This window comes from Erinaceus europaeus, chromosome 7, assembly GCF_950295315.1.
Source record: "Erinaceus europaeus chromosome 7, mEriEur2.1, whole genome shotgun sequence".
In the NCBI taxonomy this organism is placed as follows: Eukaryota; Metazoa; Chordata; class Mammalia; order Eulipotyphla; family Erinaceidae; genus Erinaceus; species Erinaceus europaeus.
In genome coordinates this window covers 61,082,549-61,100,548 of record NC_080168.1, presented here as the reverse complement: position 1 = coordinate 61,100,548, position 18,000 = coordinate 61,082,549, and the positions used below count along the sequence as shown (strand labels likewise).

The following is an 18,000-nucleotide window of genomic DNA, read 5'->3' as shown; positions in this document are numbered from 1 at the left end:
GAAAGGTAGAAACTGACTGGAGGCAAGGATCCACCTGCCAATATCCATGTCCAGTGGAAAAGCAATTACAGAAGCCAGAAAAAAAAAATGGTTCACACCCCCAGAGGAATAAATAGGAAAGCTTCCAATGGAGGGGATGGAACACACAACTTTGGTGGTGGAAACTGTATGGAATTATACCTCTATTACATTCATACCCCTTACAGTCTGTAAATCAATATTAAATCACTAATAAAAATAAAAAGTAGCTTTGTGCAGTGGCAGTACTATAGCCAAGGAGGTTTATCCAAGGGACAATTATTGCTAATTGAAAAAATAAAACAAAGTCATTTTATTATATTTATTTATAGAAGGAGACACTGGCAAATGGTGTTGATGGGATTGTAAATCCTCTCCTCTAAGACTGAACTGACTCCTCTCCCAGCCCCCTGATTCTGATATGATAATAGTGGGATGACATTTAAGGAAACAGCTAACAGTACAAGGACTCACTAATTCCGGGTGTTATTTTGATCTCTCTTCATGGATTTATAGCTTGGGCTCTTTCAGTTATCAGTTACAGAAGTCTATTTCAAATGTGCTTGAGCATGTGGAAAGAGGGAATATTGACAACTCAAGTAATGACATCTTTATATATATATTTTATTAGTGATTTAATAGATTATAAAATAATAGAGGTATAATTCCACACCATTCCACCAGCAGACTTCTATGTCCCCATTGCCTCCATTGGAAACGGCAGTAGTTCTCCCAAGGTCACAGATATGAGTTGACTTTATATCTATCACTATCACTATATCTACTGCCCATTTTATCTCTGGTCCTGATTTCACTTCCTAAGTCACCCCTACACCTATTACTACTTATAAGTATCCTTCCTGTTTTGCTCTTCTCTCTCAGACAAGAGAAACAGTGCCTGGCTTCCTTTTCCAGATTCGCTTACCTTTCAGTGATGGTATAAAAACAAAATTCCTGATGACAGATGCTTCAGGTCCTGGTGTAATTCAGGTTCACAGCCCTCTAGTCATCTTCCCCTATTATTTAGCCCTCTGGGAGTATGAACTAAAAATTCTTTTTGGGGTGCAGAAGGTGGGAGGTCTGGCTTCTGTAACTGCTTCTCCATTGGACATGGACATTGGTAGGTGTATGCATATCCCCAGCCTATTACTATCTTTCCCTAGTGGGGCAGGGCTCTTGAGAGGTGAGATTCCAGGACACATTGGTGAGGTCTTCTGCCCAGGGAGGTTAGGATGGGGTCATAGTAACATCTGAAACTTGGTAACTGAAATGCAGTTAAGATATAAAGCAGGACAAAATGAATAACTGCCTCATTTCAGGGTTATGTCACTTAAGAGTGACCACCCTTGGGGCTCAGCTCCTCTCTCTATCTCTAGGCATTCCTCCTCTTTCTCTGTGTGGGTTTCAATTTTAGGCAGACTGGGTTCAGGTAGCAACTGACAGGTAATCAGCCCCCATCTTTGATCCTACAATAACAGCTAGGGATACTTTCTTCATAACTTTTCCAGAATCCCATAGCAGTCATCTGTCACCTTGATTTGTGTGCCAGGTCCATGCTTGAATCCATCCTCATGACTGACAAGGTTAACTTATTTTTGTTTCTTGGTCAGAGTTAGGTTAAATTTTTATCTTTTTTTGAGAGTAGAGGAGGGGTGCACTTATTTCTCAAAAGAGAATTTTATTTTGTTTTCGTAATGAAAGATGTTAGAGATATTCAAATAAATGCCATTCATGTCAGTAGAGCAGAATTCTGCTTCCTGTTTTAAATGGTAGAAAGTTGCCTAAATACTCACAGAAAAGACATAGATGCCTATGGACTATTACCCTACATGTGTGATTCCAAAGCTCATGTACCCACAAAAGGAGTGTCAACGTCAAGAACCTAAGTCTAGAGTTGGCATGTCTAGGTATTTGTAATATGTGACCTTGGGGAAGTCTATAACCTTTTCAAGGCTGTGTTTTGATTGTATGAAATGAGGGCAATAATCATCTATACTTCACTGGGTTATTGGAAGATTAAATGGCATACATGTATTGACTGTTTTGTACAGACACAATAGAAGCTATTATAGTGTTTTTAATTAATTATACAATTAACTATTATATGGAGAGACATCATTAACTATGAAACATGAGTCAATAGTTGCTCTTACTTCACTTTGATTTGCTGTTGTACATTGTGTACAAAAACTGCATTTGTAAATGCAAAGTATCTCTTAAAACTGAAATCTCTAATTTCTCCCATTGTTTTGCATGGCCAAGTTCATTCAATTAATGTATTTTCCCCCCAGCTATGATATTTTGTTATCATTGTTTACCTCTTTTTCTTTAATTACTTGACAAAGTACTTTGTACAAAGAAAAAAAGGAACCCTATTTTTTTCACGTTATATTCTTGATATTTAAAATCTTCTAAAGACTCTGCACTTTATAAATATTTGTTGATCTATGTGTTCTTCATGTTTGTGTTCCTGACTCTATCTTGAAGACCAGTCATTGAGAGTTAGCACAGGAGGGATAATTTCTATTTTCTTGAACTTTGAATGGGGTATCCTTGTTGGGATTTGGAGATGGGGCTTAAAAGTGAACAATCAGAGGTGGAAGGGGGGTATATCTTAACCTCATTTTCAAGCAAAGTGATGGCATTCTGGTGAGAATAAAATTCCTTTTAGCAAATATATATATATTGGAGCTAGGAAGGTTTCAGAATTGTTTCACTGCATTGTTATGTCCAAGTACCATGTATGGCTTAAGGGTTATCTAAGATGAAAGAAATTAGTTATTTAGCAAGTTTTCAGTCTTCAAATTGAAAATATATCCTATTTCCTATCCAGATAATTCAAGAGTTTTATAATGAGTGTGTTTTGAATATGGATTTATAATAAATAAAACATAGGACAACTGTTTTCAGAGTAAGGTGAAATTTAACACCAAAATTTCAATATTGAAATACTGTACCAATTAGACTATAAAGTTGAAATTATATATATATGTAATTAGAGTGATTCTCTCACAAGTCATCATTTTAGATTCCTTACATGCTCCATTGTAGTGAAATCATATACTAAGGTTAATGTTTAAGTCTTGGCTACAAACTATTCAAAAAGGAACCACATTTTTTGAAGCATCTCAGAGGATCATGGTAGGCCCCTTCACTTTTATCACTTTATCTGATCCTTCTGTCAGAAGCAATGGCTTTCCCAGAGTTTTATACATCACATTTAAACTGCATGCATGTCAGTGTCTGAGCGCAGGACTTGCATGCCTGAGGGCACCAGTTTGATTCACAGCACTGCATCTACCAGAGTTGAGCCATACATACTCTGGTCTCTCTCTCCCTCTCATAAATATTAAATAAATATTAAAAATCAAACGAATCACTAAATACACTGAATTCATTTGAAGAGTCTTATTATTTGGCAGCCTCCTCAGGATTTAAGATCATCTTTGCTTTTCATGTAGTTAAACATAATCATTTCTGAACCTTTGCATTTTGAGTTGATACCCTATAAGATTTCAAGCATATATTTTTCTTCCTTCTTTTTATCCTTCCTTCCTTTTTTCTTTCTCTCTTTCTTTCCATCTTTCCATCCTCTCTTCCTTTCTTTACCTTTCTTTCTTTCTTTCTTTCTTTCTTTCTTTCTTTCTTTCTTTCTTTCTTTCTTTCTTTCTTTCTTGACATGAAGGTCATTGCTGGGGTCCAGTGCAAGTACTATCAATCCACCACTCTTGGCAGCCATTTTTCTCCTTTTTCCTCATTGTTTCTATTTTATTACACTGGATTAAAAGAAATTTGAAAAGGAAGGGGGATAGAGAGGGAGAGAGATGGAGACACCTGCAGACTTGCCTCACTGCTCATGAAGCATCCCCCCTGCAGGTGGGGAGCAGAGGCTCTAACACTAGTCCCTTTGCATGGTAATATGTGTGTTCAAGTGGGTGTGCCTATATCTTTCTACCAATCTAAAATAATAACTACTCCTCTACTTACATAATTTTTTTCTTTCTTTCTTTGCAAACACTATAACCTTTAGTACATGAGAAAGTAAATGCTGCTAACATTTTGGAGTTTTCATTTCATTCCTCAGCAAAGAAAATGTACTGTGTTCTGGTTGTACTTAGTATTTAAAAGAAACAAAAAGGTAAGAGCAACATGGCAGAGACAGAAGTGATTTTTCTAGTTGGTTACCTACAAGGAGGTGTATTTGTTTCTATTGGTAGTACTCACAACTGCCTACAGATGTACATTGTGTCCAGGGGTTCAGAAAACAGAGCTTTTTAATTCTTTGTAAATAGTAGCATTGTATGAAAGTGATTTTTTTTAACTGCAGCTCCAAAAAATATTGTGCACTTTGGTTTAAAATGAATTGACCTTTTGTTTCAAGGAGGGCGGTGTGTTACTTGTTATGGAGTGACTCCATTTGCCCATGCAAATAAGCACAAAGCCAAATTCTCAGGCAATGGCAAAATTAAGAGGTGGGTCAGATTTAATGGAAACATCTGTCATTAACCCTTTTACAAAAAATGCCTCAGGGAATCCTTACAGATAAAAGTGATGCTAAGCCATCTTACCTTGTTTTGCAGAGCTGCCAAGGAATGGCACTCAGAATGAACAAATTCTGCTCTGAGATTTATTAAAGAGTAACACATTTTTAGTGGCTGGGGAGGTTGCTCAGTGGGTAGAGCACAGTACTTGCCTGTGGAAAATCCCAAGCAGAGTGGAGCAGAGTGGTGTTCTAGCTTTCTTTCTTTCTTACTTTCTTTCTTTTTTAAATTTCTCATGAAATGTATACTATTAAAAAAAGAATGGCACATTTAATATCTGTGTCCAGTGGAAAGCATATAAAGAAGCCAGAACTCCCACCTTCTGCACCCCAAAAATAATTTTGCTCCATACTTCCAGAGGAGGAGAAGTGATAGGAGGAAGATAACTAGAGGACTCTGAACCTCAACTCCATCAGGACCTGGAGAGAGAAGAGGAAAGAGGGAAGGACATTTGAGTGTAGTAGCAGGTGTAGGTGTAACTTAGAAAGGAAGTGAAGAGGGTCCATCAGAAAAAAATGGCCAAATGTATACAAATATAGATAGATAATTGTACAAATAATATTTAGCCCATATCTTAAATCTTAGGAGAACTGCTATAGCTTCCAATGGAGAGGTTGAGACACAGAACTCTGGTGGTGGGAACGGTGCAAAGTTGTACCCCTGTTAGGCTGTAATTTTGTAAATCAATATTAAATCACTGATAATTTTTTAATAATGGCACATTTTAGAATATGGAAATAATAACATTACAGTGTGTGCACTTTTTACAAAAGAGAAAAGTGAAATAGGTGCTATTATTTTTTTAGGTTTCATAATTGTGGAGTCATTCTGCTACTGTAGTTTTTGCTACATTATGCCTCTTCAATGGGTATCTTCCTGATATCAATGTTTCAAGTCACAAGTGAAGTATTTGCAGTTTATTTTCTGACAAACTAAAAGAGAAAAGAGGGAGGGACATTTCGATATAGTAACAGGTGTAGGTGTGACTTAGAAAGGAAGAGAAATGGGACCATGGAGGGAAAAATGGGCAAATGTATACAAATATAGACAAGTAGTTGTACAAATAATATTTAGCCCATATATGCAACCTTAGGAGAACTGCTGTAGTTTCCAATGGAGAGAAATGAAATGTGATGTACCTACCACTGCAGAGCAACATTCATTTTCCTCTTTTATGCAATGGTAAATAGTCACTTTTCTTAACTAAGCCTTTTTATTGAACATAATTCAACTGATAGAACTTTAGCAGTTATTGGAATGTCACTTACTTTGCTGCTTTAAATTATCACTTACCAATAGCAAAAACATGTGAATTTGTTTGTATTTGTATTGAAATCTAACCAGAACTTTAAATGATTACAATCCATTCAATAAAATGTATTTGATAAGTTTTATTTGTAAGTTTGTATGTGAAACAAAAATGTTCACATTAATTTGCTAGTAGATACTGAGGGAAGAGATTCTTACTGAGTACTATTGGAATGATTGTCTGTATAGTTACTTTGCCTCTTCCTTCCTTCCTTTCTTCCTTCCTTCCTTCCTTCCTTCCTTCCTTCCTTTCTTCCTGTCTCTTCCTCCTCCTCTCTCTATGTATATACATATATACATATATATCCTCTCTGTATAATATATATATATATATTTCTCCTCTCTCTCTCTACACACACACACGCACACGCACATGCACACACACACATACTCACATATTTTCTCTCTCTCTCTCTCTCTCTCTCTCTCTCTCTCTTCCCACCAGAGTTTTTATTGGGGCTCTGTGGTGGCACTATGAAACTACTGCTCCCAGTGGCCATTTTTTTCCCTTTTTTTAAAAATATTTATTTTATTTATTTATTCCCTTTTGTTGCCCTTGTTGTTTTATTGTTGTAGTTATTATTGTTGTTGTCATTGTTGGATAGGACAGAGAGAAATGGAGAGAGGAGGGGAAGACAGAGAGGAGGAGAGAAAGATAGACACCTGCAGACCTGCTTCACTGCCTGTGAAGCCACTCCCCTGCAGGTGGGGAGCCGGGGTTCGAACCGGGATCCTTATGCTGGTCCTTGTGCTTTGCGCCACCTGCGCTTAACCCACTGCACTACAGCCCAACTCCCTTCCTTTTTTTTTTTTCCTTTCTATTTTCATTTGACAGTACAGTGAGAAATTGAGAGGGGGAGGGGGAAGGGGAGAGCAAGACAGCTGCAGACCTGCTTCACAGTTTGTGAAGCATTCTCCCTGCAAGTGGGGAGTGGGGGCTTGTTGGTATGCATGAGACCCCTTCTGTTTCATTTGGTTTAAATCCCCCCTGCTTAACACTATTCTATTTACATAACCACTTCATTCTATTTACATAACCACTGTTAACAAGCACCACCCTCCCTCCAGGGCATTAGTGGTTCAATGATAGAATTCTCACCTGCTCCACCCCCTCTCCTTGTCACACCCTGATCCTCTCCTTGTCACACTCTGATTTTCACCAGTCACTTTTCTCTCCACCCTCTCTATGTCACATCCTGTTTCCACCCTACTTGGCAAGTATATATAAAGACAGCATTGTGAGTTTTACGGTACCTAGAGTTTAGCTTAGCTCGGCTTAGACTGTGCTGCGTCCTGCATGAATAAAGAGATACTGCCTACAGCTCAACCATGAGTCCCTGGTCGTCTGTTACCCGCCTGTGAAGCCAGCCCGGTGAAAACAACAGGGGCTCCAACCTGGGTCCTTGAACATGGTGATATGTGTGTCATGGCCTGGCCCCCTCCACAGCTTTTTCTATTTTTATATTTTCCTTCAGTGTAATATTTTCATTAAGTCTTTTTATACGACTATTTTTTATTTATTTTCTTAATTTTGACTCCATAACATTCTGTGATACCAACATAAATGTTTTTTTTTTCTTCTTCTCATCTTTTTGGAAGTAGGATGCTCAGATTAAAATGTCCCTTTCTTTCAGTCACTTCTTCCACATGACACTAGAATCTTTCTCCATTAAAAAAAAAAAAAAAAAAGCACTGAAACAATGAACAGAGGCCAAAGGCTGTCTTGACTGCAAACCATTTTAATATGCACCTCCCCAATGTTGAGGGGCAGAATTAAGTTGAATATTATTTTGGACAGATTAAAAGGCAATTGTTAGAAATAGAGCAGCCTTGCATATGTATCTGTTTTCATTAACATAGTGTTCATTTTGTAGTTGTACCTGAAGGGGTCAGGCTGTGGCACACCTGGTTAAGCCCACACATTACAGTGTGCAAGGACCAGGGTTCAAGCCCCCAGTCTCCACCTACATGGGGAAGATGTCATGAGTGGTGAAGCAGGGTTGCAGGTGTTTGTCTCCCTCATCATCTCCCTCTCCCTTCTCAATTTCTTTATATCTCTATCTAATAATATACATAAATAAACAAAGGGGCCAAGTGATGGTGTACCTGGTTAAGCACACGTTACAATGCTCAAGGACCTGGGTTTGAGCCCCGGGTTCCCACCTGCAAGGGGGATGATTTGCAAGTGGTGGGGCAGTGCTGCAGGTATCTCTCTCCCTCTCTATTTCCCCCTCCCCTTTCAATTTCTTACTGTCTATCCAATAAGTAATTAAAGACATTAAAAAAATTTTTAAAAGAAATTATATATAAAAACAAACAAATCGGGAGTTGGGCTATAGCACAGCGGGTTAAGCGCAGGTGGCACAAAGCACAAGGACCGGCATAAGAATCCCGGTTCAAACCCCGGCTCCCCACCTGCAGGGGAGTCGCTTCACAGGCGGTGAAGCAGGTCTGCAGGTGTCTATCTTTCTCTCCTCCTCTCTGTCTTCCCCTCCTCTCTCCATTTCTCTCTGTCCTATCCAACAATGACAACAACAATAATAACTACAACAATAAAACAACAAGGGCAACAAAAGGGAATAAATAAATAAAATAAATATTTAAAAAAAAACAAATGAATAAACATAAAAAAGAAAATATATTTGAAAACTGTAGGTGGATTTTAGAAAACTGTGACGTCATGTCAATGTCAACTATACAATTAAATGAACCCAAAATTGTCCTATGCTATGCTTCAGAATTAAACTATATTAATTTAATGTCAGTCAGGAGTGGACATTCTGTAAATGTCTATAAATGTCTCCCTTGTCTTGTATGCACATGTGAGAATAGATCTGCATCAGTAGTCTCTCTTTTCAGCCAGTGAGTTCCCCAAGGGTGGGGACAGATCTGTCTGCCCTGACCTTTGGGAAGCACTTATCTCAACATTAAGCACAGTTAGGCAGGTGGCTCTCATGGTTTTCAGCTGACACCTTGTCTCAGGTAGGACTCATACTCCAACACTTGAAATCAGTATGTAACTCTCCTCTGTCCAGGATAGATGGCCCAAGAGCTACTCATAACACATCTGCTTCTAGATATGACTTAAGATCAGGAACTTCTGATTCATGCTTTCCTCTCTGGATCATAGTGTGGAGTGCCCTGGATTCCAGAGGGAAGCCTGCCCCTTTTAGTTCATTGTAATTAGTACACTCTTCCTAGCCTGCCAGATATCTCCAGTGAGCTCACAGAAAGTTGGTGTCTTCCAGGAAGAGTCTTTCTCTTAGGTATCTAGTATACCCTTCTGGGTTCCTCTTTCTTTCTTTCTGTTGTTCTTGTTGTTGTTTTATGCCAGAGAACAGCTCAACTGTGGCTTATGATGGTACTGGGAACTGAAGGGGCCAGGTGGTGGTGCAACCTGGCTAAGTGCACACATTGCAGTGTGCATGGACCAGGGTTAAAGTTCCTGGTCCCCACCTGCAGGAAGAAAGCTTCACTAGTAGTGAAATAGTGCTGAAGGTGTTTCTCTTTCTCTCTCTTTCCCACTCCCTTTTCAGTTTCTCTCTGTCTCTATCTAATAAGTAAATATGATTTTTATATTATTTAATTTTAAAGAAAGGAGTATGTTTGACCTCTGTCACTTTTTTATTACAAATAAGGAGCTATGAAAATTGTTCTCTGATTTTTAATGTGAAGCAAAACATGAAGTTTCCATGATTCATGAGCTGTTGATCTCTAGCTTAAGGACCCTTGCCCATTAGCTGAACTATTGAAAAAAATGGCCACAAACATCTCTCTGGGATAATGGGGTGATGAATTCTTGGCTTCCAATAGATGACCGTCTCTAACAAAAAAGATTTATTTATTTTTAGAGAGATACCAGGGAACCAGGCGGTGGCACACCCAGTTAAACACACATAGTACTAAGCATACAGAGCAAGAAACTGGGTTTGAGCCACTGCTCCCCATCTACATGGGGGGACACTTCACAAGCAGTGAAGTAGGTCTGCAGGTGTCTCTCTCTCCCTCTCTATCTCTCCGTCTTCTCTTAATTTCTCTCTGTCAAAAAAGTAGAAAAAAAAGGTCACCTGGAGTGGTGGATTCATAATGCTGGCACCAAGCCCTAGCTATAACCCCTGAAAGCAAAGAGATAGATACCAAAAGCGCTGTTTTTCTCTTGCATATTCCTTTTTTTTTTTTTTTGCCTCCATGGTTATTGCTGGGGCTCTGTGCCTACACTACGAATCCACTGCTCCTGGAGGCCATTTTTCCCCATTTTTGATGCGCTTGTTGTTATTATTGCTATTGCTATCATTGTTGTTGGGTAGGACAGAGAGAAATCGAGAGAGGACAGGAAGACAGAGTGGGGAGGAGAAAGATAGACACCTGCAGATCAGCTTCACCGCTTGTGAACAGAGATGCTTATGCCAGTCCTTGCGCTTCTCGCCATGTGCGCTTAACTCATTAAGCTACCGCCCAACCCCCCAAACCTGCGATTTCTGTGGCCTCAGACATGAATATCTGGTGTGCTACTGTTGTGCTCTCCCCTGGTCCAGGTGTCTCTCTCTCTGTCAAGGGAATCTCTGGCTGATGGAATCTGAATCCTTCTGGCTGATGAAATCCTGCTTGATCTGAATCTAGACTATTAGGTTGAAAATGTCTACTATTGCTGATTTCTCTCCTGAACCATACAGTTAATTGTTACGTTGGCATTCAGAAGGATCTATTAGAATTATCTTTTCATCCTTGTTAATTTTTTTCAATTTATTTAATTGTGTTTTGGAATGGAGTCCCATGGTTCAGAATCTTAACTATAAGAAAGATTTACAATATATAAAATATTATTTCCCCCATTTTCTTACTCCCTTTGCCCAAGTTCCCATTCCCTCTGTTTCCTGGAAGAAACGTGTGTGTGTGTGTGTGTGTGTGTGTCCCTGGACTGCCATTCCCTGATGATCCTTTTTCCCAAGCCATGCCTGTATTTGATCCCCCCAGCTTCTACAGGCCCCTGTTCCCTTGACGCTCATAAAGTGTCTTACTAGGAAGTGACATTTAACAATGTGCTTGTTGAATCTGGGTACTTTTTGCTTGGCTTTGCATTCATCTTTCCACTTATGTTTTGAAGAGAAATTTCATATTTTCTTTGCTCTAATTGTGGTTGCCAACATGGCTGAATGCCATTCCTAGAAGGGGTGTGTGTGAGAGTATTGGCACAGACAGAACAACCAGCACAGGAAAAGGAAACCATTCCTGTGTCAAGGAGATTTATCTATTCATTATTTTTTTTAAAATTATTATTGTTAGCCTCATCAGTCATTTATTATATACCCGCCCCCCTGGCCTAGGTACCATCATTTTTTTTCCTCCAGGTTTATTGCTGGGCTTGGTGCCTGCACCATGAGTCCACCGCTCCTGGAGGCCATTTTCCCCCTTTTGTTGCCATTGTTGTTGTAGCCTCGTTGTGGTTATTATTATTATTACCATTGTTGATGTTGTTAGTTGTTGGATAGGACAGAGAGAAATGGAGCGAGGAGGGGAAGACAGAGAAGGAGAGAGAAAGATAGACACCTGCAGACCTGCTTCACCGCCTGTGAAGTGACTCCCCTGCAGGTGGGGAGCCGGGGGCTCGAACCGGGATCCTTAAGTCAGTCCTTGCGCTTTGCGCCATGTGCGCTTAACCTACTGCGCCACTGCCCGACCTCGGTACCATCATTTTAAAGGAAAAATCATGGTTGGTTCCCTGGGTGTTCTCAACTGACCATACTGGGACTTGATCTGTAGTTCGGACTCTGACTTGGGTAACCAGGTCAATGATAATAAGTAGAAAATAATCTAGGACAGTTGTGTGTCAACCATACCTTAAGGAAAACTATGGTCAACCCATATCTATGACCTTGGGAGAACCACTGCATTTTCCAGTGGAGGGATATAGGGACACAGAACTCTAGTAGTGGGTGTGGGGTGAAATCATATCCCTATTATCTTATAATTTTGTTTATTTAGTTATTGCCTCCAGGGTTACTGCTGGGGCTTGGTGCCAGCACTATGAAGCCATTGCCCCTGGTGGCCATATTTTCCATTTGATTGGATAGGACAGAGAGAAATTGAGAGAGGAGGGGGAGATAGAAAGGGAAAGAAAAAGAGAGTTACCTTCAGACATGCTTCATAGCTTGTGAAGCATCCCCAATGCAGGTGGGGAGCAGGGGGCTCAAACCTGGGTCCTTGTGTGTGTCCTTGTGCTTAGTAATATGTATACTTAGGTAGGTACACCACTGCTGGGCCCTGATAATTTTGTAAATAAATATTAAATAATGAATAAAAACAAGTTATATATATATTTGTAGATGACCACCTTACAATTAGTAAGTGGAAGGACAAAGGGCATAATCATACTACTTTTTACCTCTTTTGTAAATTGTGCCCTTGAGATACTTTTATTGAAAAACTATTTATACAGCCTCTTAAACATTTTAAAGGGGGCCCAGGTGGTGACTCACTCAGTAAGGTGCCTATCATATCATGCTCAATGACCTAGGTTCAGTCTGCAAGGGGGAAGCTTCAGGAGTGATGGAGCAGTGCTGCAGGTATCTTTTCTTCTATCTTCCTCTCTTTCTCCTTCTCTATTTCTTGTCTCTCACCCCTTGTCAACAAGTGTGATGGTTGTGAGGTAGATAGCCTCCAGGAAATGGTGGTAAAATCAGGTAGGCACCAAGCTCTAGCCATGCTGGGAAATTGTGCAGATGAGGTCACACCCACCATGTTGTCCCCTCAGGTATAGTCCATTCCCATGAGAGCTGTAATTCTAATCCTGGAGTGCCTTGTTCCACCATGTTGTCCCCTCAGGGCATTGTCAATTCCCGTGAGACTTTCCCGGAGTGCCATTCCCAACCAATCCTCTCCCAACTAGTCACTTCCGGTTTTTGCCCTATAAAGCCCTCCTGCTTCCACCTCTCTCTCTCTTGCCCGCTTTTCACTTCAGTGACTGGAGGCAGGGAAGGGTGTTGTGCATAGTGGGAGGCGGCCATTTTCCTAGCTCCACGTGGCCCGAACTGCTGCACTCTCACCCAACTCTGAGGTGCCTGGGTGAATAAGGTTTTTGTTCCCTCTCCGTTCCGGATCTCCTCTCTCTCCTCTGCATCACAGCCTGACATCTGAATGCCCTGAGGGGAAACATGGTGGATGTGACCTCATCTGCATAATATCCCAGCACAGCAAGTACCCTGGTGGCAAATAAATAAATCTGAAAATTAGGAGGTAGTTTATTCCATAGAATACACCTTTCACCATGCACAAGACCCTGAGTTCAAGTTGAGCACTGTGTGGGAGCACCATGGATGGTATCAGAGTGTTCATGGATGGTGGAGCCATACCTTGTGTCTCTCTTCTCCCCCAGCCCCTTTCCCAGTCTTGAAAAATAGAGTGGGAACAAAATCAGCCCAGAGAGGTGGCACCACCCCTTGGTGCTACTGTCTATGTGCCAGATCTTGGGTCCATTCTCCAGTATCTTACTAAAAAACAAAATAAAACAAATAATCAAAAACACCTCTGCTCTTCTAATGAAAGCAGATGCCTTAGCTAGAGTCCAGAAATGGTGTTCTTCAGTTAGGCTGTGCCTCACTTTCTATTCCTTGATGCATGGGTGCAAACAATCAGCTGAGGGGCCAGCAGTGGTACATCTGGTTAAGCACACACATTATAGTGTGCAAGGACCCAGGTTCAAGCCCCTGGTCCCCACCTGCAGGGGGAAAGCTTCATGAGTGATGAAGCAGGGCTGCAGGTCTCTCTCTGTCTTCCTCCGTTTCTAATGCCCTTACTCTCTCAATTTCTCTCAGTCTCTCTCCAATAATAAATAAATAAAAATGAAAACCAGAGTTACCCTTCTATTAAAAAAATCATCTGAGAACAAGTTGTACCCCACTTTGCAAAACTGATATCATTACGGAAAAGTTGAGATTAAATATATGTTATTTAATAGATGTACACTTTAATGCAATAGCGAGAGTCACTCTATAGAAGGTTTGTTGGATGGGAAGATAGTGTAATGGTTATGCAAAAAGACTTTCATGCCTGTAGCTTCAAAGTCCCAAGTTCAATCCCCTACACCATGATAGCTCAGCGTAACAGATGAAGCTTTCTGTCAGAATGAGTTGTACAACTTCTGAGTCCCTTTGTGTTATCTAGCTTTACAGGATTTATTTATGTGTCACTGGGGAAAAAACTAAGGACCCCATAGAAGCATGATGTAGCTGAGTGACTTCCCATGCTCAACCTTATTATTATGACTATTGTCACCAGGGTTATCACTGAGGCTTGGTGTTGACACTATGAATCCACAACTCCTGGAAGCCATTTTTTCTTTTTCTTTTTTTTCTTTTTATTCTATTCTAATAAGACAGAGAAATTGAGAGAGGAGGAGGAGGGAGAGAGACAGAGACACCTGCAGCACTGCTTCGCCACCGCTGTTGAAGAACCCCTTCCCCCCGCAGATGGGGAGTGGGGGCTTGAACTCGGGTCCTTATGCATGGTAATATGTGTGCTTAACCAGGTGCACCACTGCCCAGCCCAGCCCAGCCCAGCCCCTCATCAATAGTTTGTTCTATTTAGAAAGTGAGGAAGAGGTGGGGAAAGCCAAAGGAGGGAAAGACAACATGGCATCACTTCACTATTCATGAAGACTCCCCCAGTGCCATTCAGAATGTTCCTGTTAGGTGCTGGGGCTTGACCCCAAGGCTCATCGATGGTAAACTGCACACTTTACAGCTCAAACTATCTACTGGCCTTGGTTTGTGTTTTTTATTTACTTTCTGTTTAGGGGAGGAACAGTACATAGTAAGAAGAAAACAGTTGCACTGACCCTGTAAGATCCCTGAAATGATTACTTTGAAGGAATACACAAATCAGAAGAAAGAAAATAAGCACCAAAAGATGGAGAGAGTATTTGTTTGTAAATATGTGAAAATGGCTTCTGATACTTTTAGAAGTAGAGGGAAGACCAGAGCAGCAATTAAACTAATGAACTGGCAGTGGTTAGGAGATGAGAGAATAAAGAAGAGTGTTTAGTTGGCAGAAGAGGGGTTTTGCTTTGCTTTAGTGATTGATGATGGTATAATTAGAAATTTGAAGATACTTTTGTAATTCTCTTCCCAACATTTTCATCTGACTTGGTGAACATTTGGTCCCAACTAGGGGAGGAACTGCATTTTAGTGTTAGCACAGTTAACTGTTAGCACTGTCTTAAAGTTTTTGCTTTGCATTTGGAAGTTATTCCATCCATTTCATTTGTAAAGCATCTGGTTGAAGTTTATGTATTCAAGGATGCCTATAAAAATAATGTTATATATCTCACTGGCACTCAATTAATAATTGCTGAGTTCTACTAAATCACTTTCATATGCATTCCAATAATTCTATGAGCAGTAGCTGCCTTCAAATTAAATGGATTCTAAAAGGGATATAAAGATCATGCCAAATTTGAAAATGTTTACTCAAATTTAAATTTGTGAGTTAATAGTAGATGTCTGAGGTGTGCTGACACTCAACTTGGGGAAAATGTACAACTGTTCTCTTGTGACAGCAACTGTGTAAATCAGCATTTCCCCCAATAAAACAATGTTTAAAGAATATATGTCAATTGCATATTTAAAACAGCTAAGTAATAGCAGTAACAGAAAAAAAGACATTCATTTAAATTAAGTGCTTGTAAAAACAAGGCAGTATTGAATGTCTCGATAATCATAGAGGTGGAGATGTTCTTGTTGCAGTATTGTTTAAAATTTCTTTATTGGGGGGATTAATGGTTTACAGTCAACAATAGCTTCTACATTTCCCAGTTTTCCACATAACAGTACAACCTCCACTAGGTCCTCCACTGTTATGATGTTGCTGGATCTGAACCCTCCCCCCACTCCAGAGTCTTTTACTTTGGTGAAATATACCAATTCAAGTCCAAGTTCTGCTTAGTGTTATTCCTTCTGATCTTATTTTTCAAATTCTGTCTATAAGTGAGATTATCCCATATTCATCCTTCTGTCTCTGACTTATTTCATTTAATATGATTCCTTCAAGCTCCATGCAAGATGGGCTGAAAAAGGTGAAATCACCATTTTTAATGCCTGAGTAGTATTCTACTGTGTATATTGACCACAACTTTCTCTGCCACTCAGTTGTTGCTGGACATCTGGGTTGCTTCCAGGTTTAGACTATTGCAGATTGTGCTGTTATGAACATAGGTATACACAAATATTTTTGGATGGGTATGTTAAGGAAGTTTTTTTTTTTTCAGGGCTGGGGTGATATCTTAGTGTTCAAGCATAGCAGGGGTTCCCCTGGAAGCACTATCAGTCAGAAGTGAGCAGTACTCTCTTTTTCACTTTTTCTCTCATACCCTATGTCACATAAAACTAAGCTTTTAGAAAATTCTATTTAACAGGCAGGGGATATGGATTGACCTGTCAATGCCCATGTCCGGTGAAGAAGCAATTACAGAAACCAGAGCTCCCAACTTCTGCATCCCAAAAAGAATGTTGATCCATATTCTCTGTGGGGGAGAAATGATAGAGAAAGTGACTTCAAGGCTAAGAGCAGTCTGAGAAAGGCCAAACAGAAAATCAGGAGACCCTCCCCAGAAACATTTCCAAAGCTGAAGGAGGGCAGGAGCTGAGAGGTGTGGGCAACAGGGTGCTATGAGCTTTAAATTCTATAAAGAGTAAGGACAGAAAATCAGCCAGTGGACTTGGAAATTAAGTAGACATTGATAACCTAGGAGGAAACATCTTCTGGAAGAAGTTAGGAGCAGAAGGAATTTGCGGTGGTTTTACACTTTTTGCAGGGGTGAGCAAAAAGAGACACTGAACTTGGCCACTAAACTTGGCCTAGCTTGCAAGTAATACTGTTGGTTGTTGTCAGAAGAAAGAAGAGTGGAAAGGCCCTGTGGTGGCAGTGGCATACCTAGTGGTGCCCGCTCGTGATAATGCTCAAGCTCCTCCCCACTCCACCACTGAGGCAGGGGGAGCTTCACAAGTAGTGAAGCAGTATAAGTTGTGTGTGTGTGTGTGTGTGTGTGTGTGTGTCCCTTCCCTCTCACTTTCTCTTTGTCTTTATCCAAAATAAATAAATAAACATAAATAAATTTTTAAATAAAATTTTAAAAAATAAAAGAAGGAATGGATGAATGGAAGGAAAGAAGGAAGGCGAAAAAATGAGGAAAAGGAGAATGAAGCAAAACCAGAGGTTGGGTGGTGGTGCACCCAGTTGAGTTGACACATTACCATGCACGAGAAACTGGGTTTGAGTCCCTACTCTTCCATCTGCAAGGGGAGAACTTCACAAGAGGTGAAGAAAATCCTGCACAGGTCTCTTTGATATTCTCCCTCTCTTCTCTTCCCATCTCAATTTCTCTCTGTTCTGTCAAATAAAGAAAAAAAATGATAGCAGCTCCAACAGTAATTTGGTAATGGGGGGAAGCATAAAACCCTATCAATAAAGGATAATTTGACTTTTACCGTGAAATGATTTTATTGCTATTTGTGGCAAATAATCACCCTTAAAAGGTAGTTTTATTTCCTTCTGCCAAATATTTATGTTTGTTTCCTGTGATTGAGTGAGATAGATGTACTAGTAGGCATGTAGGCTTGTATTTATGTGTATTTCTTCATAAAGTGCCTGACTCCCCCAACAGACTTTCTGTGTGTCTGCTTCTACACACAGAAGTATATACCTAATCTTGTTTACAAGATTAGGTATATACTTATAGAAAGCATGTGAGCAGGATTCAGCCCAAAAAGAACCTTCTCCAGTGGAGGACTGCATCAATAATCATGCTTACAGCATCAATTATTGAGCTGTTAGGCATCACGTATTGTCCCTGTTAACAATGTGCATGTCTTCTCTTTCTAAGGTCATCATAAGCATAGGGAGTAGAGCTGATTCACCATCTTCCTAGATAAGTTATTGCAGTGTTAAAGGCATTTCATAAACCTGTCTGGAGTCACATCTTGTATAGGGCTGAGCTAGCATTGAATCCAAACTTTAGGGAAAAAATGGATGGATAGATAGATAGATGATGGATGGATAGATAAATAGATAGATAGCCCATATTGATGACCTTGGAAGAACTACTGCAGTTTCCAAAGGAGGGCATGGGTGGGGACACAGA

At 40.1% G+C, this 18,000-nt stretch overlaps 1 protein-coding gene and 1 pseudogene across 5 annotated transcripts in view; both read left to right on the top strand.

Annotated features, from left to right (window-relative positions):
• SOX5 (SRY-box transcription factor 5) overlaps positions 1-18,000 on the top strand; it is a 1,357,610-nt gene that overhangs the window by 755,494 nt on the left and 584,116 nt on the right. The window lies entirely within an intron of this gene.
• On the top strand, positions 247-369 carry LOC132539573 (U4 spliceosomal RNA; annotated as a pseudogene).